Source organism: Dipodomys spectabilis, unplaced genomic scaffold (genome assembly GCF_019054845.1).
Source record: "Dipodomys spectabilis isolate Male_0828 unplaced genomic scaffold, ASM1905484v1 ptg000770l, whole genome shotgun sequence".
NCBI lineage: Eukaryota > Metazoa > Chordata > Mammalia > Rodentia > Heteromyidae > Dipodomys > Dipodomys spectabilis.
Window position 1 is genome coordinate 177413 of NW_024871447.1, and position 4887 is coordinate 182299.

A 4887-nucleotide genomic window follows, 5' to 3' on the forward strand; every position below is an offset into this window, starting at 1 on the left:
AACATATTTTCTCTCATTGATATTCCTAAACTCTCCTAATCACATATATTCTATGCACGAGTTATATACTCAATAAAGACCTGGTATCCTAAACCATGCATGGTGGCATATGCCTACTGTAACCATAGCACTCAAGGGGCAAAGATAAAAATAGAATGAATTAGAGCCCAACCTGTGCTACATAAGATCTTGTCTCAGAAAATATGGCCTAGTATCTTATTTAGTATCTCACAAACAAGCTAACATATCTGCTAACCTACTAAATGAAAACCAAAACCACTAGTGAAGGTTCAAGAGGAATAAGCAATAAAGATCAGAGGATTCAATGGGCCTCCATGTCTTCTTGAAAATAGATGAAAACATTAATAATGATAAATGAGAATCTCCTGAGCATTACTTATAGTGGAACAACGACTTCTATTACAGGGTACTATGGCATATATTTTATAGGCCAGTGCTAAATCTCAAGGGAGGTAAGTCACTTTCCTAAGGTAACAAAGCTAGTACTTAGGATGAATCTGAGCCTGTCTTAAGATCAGTCCACTCCATGGGAATAAAAAAGAGGATCTGGTTACAGAGTGGAGAGAGTGAGGAGGCTGCAGCTGGCTCCCGCTCTCACAGCCATTGCAGTACGTTGAGCTCCATAGAAACAGTGCAGGGGCAAGTGAGAGCCAGACGGGCATCGAACGACTCTGTGCATCATGGAGGAAAAATTAAACATGGGCAAAGGAGATCCTAAGAAGCCGAGAGACAAAATGTCATCATATACTTTCCTTGGGCAAACTTGCAGGGAGGAGCACAAGAAGCACCTGGATGCTTCCGTCAACTTCTCAGAGTTTTCTAAGAAGTGCTCAGAGAGGTGGAAGACTATGTCTGCTAAAGAGAAAGGGAAATTTGAATTATGGCGAAGGCAGACAAGGCTCCTTATAAAAGAGAAATGAAAACCTACATCCCTCCTAAAGAGGAAACAAAAAAGAAGTTCAAGGACCTCAATGCACCCAAGAGGTCTCCTTCGGCCTCCTTCTTGTTCTCTTCTGAGTATCACCCTAAAATCACCCTAAAATCAAAGGGGAATATCCTGGTCTATAGGTGATGTTGCAAAAAAAAACAAACAAACTGGGAGAGATGTGTAACAGCACTGCTTCAGATGCCAAGCAACCTTATGAAAAGAAGGCTGCTAAGCTGAAGGAAAAATACAAAAACAATATTGCTGCTTACTGAGCTAAAGGAAAACCTAATGCAGCAAGAAAAGGGGAGTTGTGAAGGCTGAAAAGAGCAAGAAGGAAGAGGAAAAAGAGGAAGAAGATGAAAAAGATGAGGAAGAAGAAGAAAATGAAAAGGATGATGATGAATAAGTTGGTTCTAGCACAGTTTTTTTTCTTGTCTATAAAGCATTTAACCATTCAGGAATGAGACAAGGATGTCTGCTCTCTCCACTCCTCTCCAACTTAGTATTAGAATGCCTAGCTACAGCAATATGACAAGATGCAAACATAAAGGGGATCCAAATTGGGAAAGATGAAGTAAAACTCTCCCTCTTTGCAGATGGCATGATCTTGTATTTAAAGAACATCATGGACTCCACTCCCAAGTTACTTGAGCTGATTCAAAACTTTGGCAAAGTAGCAGGGTATAAAATTAACCTTCAGAAATCAATGGCTTTCCTGTATGCCAATAATGACAAGAGTGCGGCTGAAATTAGGAAAGCAACCCCTTTTGTAATAGCCCCACAAAAAATAAAATACCTACAAATTAACTTGATTAAAAAGGTGAAGTACCTCATGACAAAAACTTTAAAAACCTGAAAAAGGAAATTAAAGCAGAACTAAGGAAGTCAAAAAACCTCCCATGCTCATGAATTGGGAGGATTAACATCAGGAAAATGGAAATACTGCCAAAGGCTATCTACAAATTCAATGTGATACCTATCAATGCCCCAACCTCATTCTTCAATGAAATAGAAGAAGCAACCCCAAAATTCATATGGAACAATAAAAGACCCCGAATAACAAAAACAGTTCTTAGTAGAAAGAACAACGATGGAGAAGTATCAATTCCAAATTTCAAACTCTACTAAAAAAAACATAGTACTAAACAGCATGGTACTGGCACAAGAACAGACTTGAGGACCAATGGAATAGTACTAAAGACCCAGAAATGAACCCACAGACTTATACCTACCTAATCTTTGACAAGGGAGCTAAAAAAAATAGAATGGAAGAAAGACAGCCTCTTCAGTAAATGGTGCTAGCAAAATTGGTTAAACACTTGTAGAAAACTAAAGCTAGATCCGTATTTATCACCCTGCACCAGAATCAACTCCAAATGGATCAAAGACCTCAAAGTCAAAGCAGACACCCTGAAAACATTACAGGAAGGAATAGAAACTCTAGGGCTCCTTAGCACAGGTCAAAATTTTCTTAATAGAGACCCAGAAACACAACAAATCAAAGAAAGGTGGGACAAATGGAATTGAATGAAACTGCAGAGCTTCTGCATGGCAAAGGACATAGCTAGCAAGCTCAATAGAAAGCCTACGAATTGGGAGAAGATCTTCACTAGCCATACAACAGACAAGGGTCTCATATCTAAAATATACTTAGAACTAAAAAAATTAAATCCCCCAACAACAAATCCTCAAAGAAACAACTGCCTGATTAATAATGGGCCAAAGGCTTAAAGAGAAACTTCTCTGAAGAGGAAATAAGAATGGCCATTAGATATATGAAGAAATGTCCATCTTCTCTAGCCATAAAAGAAATGAAAATCAAGATAGCATTGGGATTCCACCTCACCCCAGTTAGAATGGCTATAATCAAGAAATCTAGTAACAACAGATGCTGGAGGGAATGTGGCCAAAAGGGAACCTTACTGCATTGTTAGTGGGAGTGTAAACTTGTTCAACCACTTTGGAAAGTAGTATGGAGGTTCCTCAAAAGACTCCAAGAGCTCCCCTGTGACCCAGCAATCCCTCTTTTGGGTGTTTACCCAAACGATCACAAACAAGGTCATACCAAAGCTACCAGCACAACAATGTTTATCGCAGCATTATTTACCATAGCTAACATATGGAACCAATCCAGATGCCCCTCAGTAGATGAATGGATCAAGAAAATGTGGTGTATATATATGCAATGGAATTCTATGCCTCCATCAGAAAGAATGGCATCACCCCATTGTTAAGAAATGGAAAGACTTGGAAAAAATTATATTAAGTAAAGTAAGCCAGGCCCAAAGAAACATAGGTCCCATGGTTTCCCTTATTTGCAATAACTATTACATGTCTAGGACAAGCAAAAAAATGTCAAAAGCGATGTACATATGACCATATAAGATGATGTTAAGTGAAATGAACCCCAAGACAGGGACATAGTGGTTTTTTCTTTCTTGCTATTGTTTTTAACGTACTTATAATGCACTATGTGATTCTCTTGTTTCTTTTGTATGTTCTTCCCCCATGGTATAATTCCTGTTTTCACTGTATCTGATTCCGGTGTCCTGCATGTTGTATATATGTTTTTATCATTTGGGGAGGGGAAGGGAAATAACAAAATGCTGAAATAAGGATACAGTTTGACCCAATGTAACAATGAGATGTACAAGACACTGTGTTGAAAACAAACTTTACAATTTCAGGGGGGAGGGAAGAGTTGTGGAGGTGGGGAGGGAAGGGATGGTAGGGGAAAAACAAAGGAGGAGGTGACAAGGCTGGACAGGAAATGTACTCATTACCTTACTCATGTAACTGTAACCCCTCTGTACAGTATTTTTACAATAAAAAATCTATATGGAAAGGAAAAAAGCATCTAACCCCCTGTACACAACTAACTCCTTTTAAAGAAAAAATTGAAATGTAAGTCTATGTAAAAATTTGTTTTTAAACTGTTCAGTGTCTTTTTCTGTATAGTTAATACACTACTGAATGTGTCTTTAGATAGCCCTGTCCTGGTGGTATTTTCAATAGCCCTAACCTTGTCTGGTACAGTATGGGTGTAAATTGGCATGAAAATTTAAAGCAGGTTCTTTTTGGTGCATAGAACAAATTAGTTATATATGGGGATGGTAGTGTTTTCATCAGTTGTCTGATGCAGCTTATACAAAATAATTGTTCTGTTAACTGTAATTGCAAAAAAAGTTGCAGCTGTTTTGTTGACATTCTGAATGCTTCTAAATAAATACAATTTTTTGTATTAAAAAAAGGATCCCTTATAAATGAAAACCCTTTCCCTCATCCTTTCATTGGACTACTGCACAACCTACTCCTTTCTTCTAGAAGATATGTAGCAGATCATCATGATTGTGCACAGTAGAAAGGACAGTTTCAGTATTCTCTTTCTGCCTAGGAAACCTTCCATTAAATTCTGAAAAAAATATATTTAGGGGCTGGGAAGGTGGCTTAGTAGTAGAGTGCTTGCCTAGCATACATGAAGCCCTGGGTTCGATTCCTCAGTCTGACATAAACAGAAAAATCCAGAAGTGGTGCTGTAGCTCAAGTGGTAGAGTGCTAGCCTTGAGCAAAAGCAGCTCAGAGACAGTGTCCAGTTCTGTGTTCAAGCCCCAGGACTGGCAAAAAAAAAGATATTTAGCAGATCACCCTATGTACAGAAGAAAACTGGTGTTCTGTCTAAAGTGAGACACTTGGAGAGAATATAGCACCTTATAGAATAAGCTTCACCTATAAGGAAAATGTTCCCCCATATTGGCCTAGTGGCCATTGCTAACAAGACTTTGAACTCCTGAATTAAATAGTGTTATTTTAAGGTCTGCAATAAGGGTTCTGGTAGTCGGGAGTGTTGGATATGAGAAGTAGGGATAGGAAGAGCTGAGAATTAGAGCATAACCCATTTGATTAGCAATCCATCTAGTCAAAGAAAAAAACCACTTCTC

The 4887-nt window shown here is 38.5% G+C and overlaps 1 pseudogene; it reads left to right on the plus strand.

The window, feature by feature from the left end:
- Positions 1-719: 719 nt before the first annotated feature.
- Positions 720-3839, plus strand: LOC122102186 (annotated as a pseudogene).
- The last annotated feature ends 1048 nt before the right edge of the window (positions 3840-4887 follow it).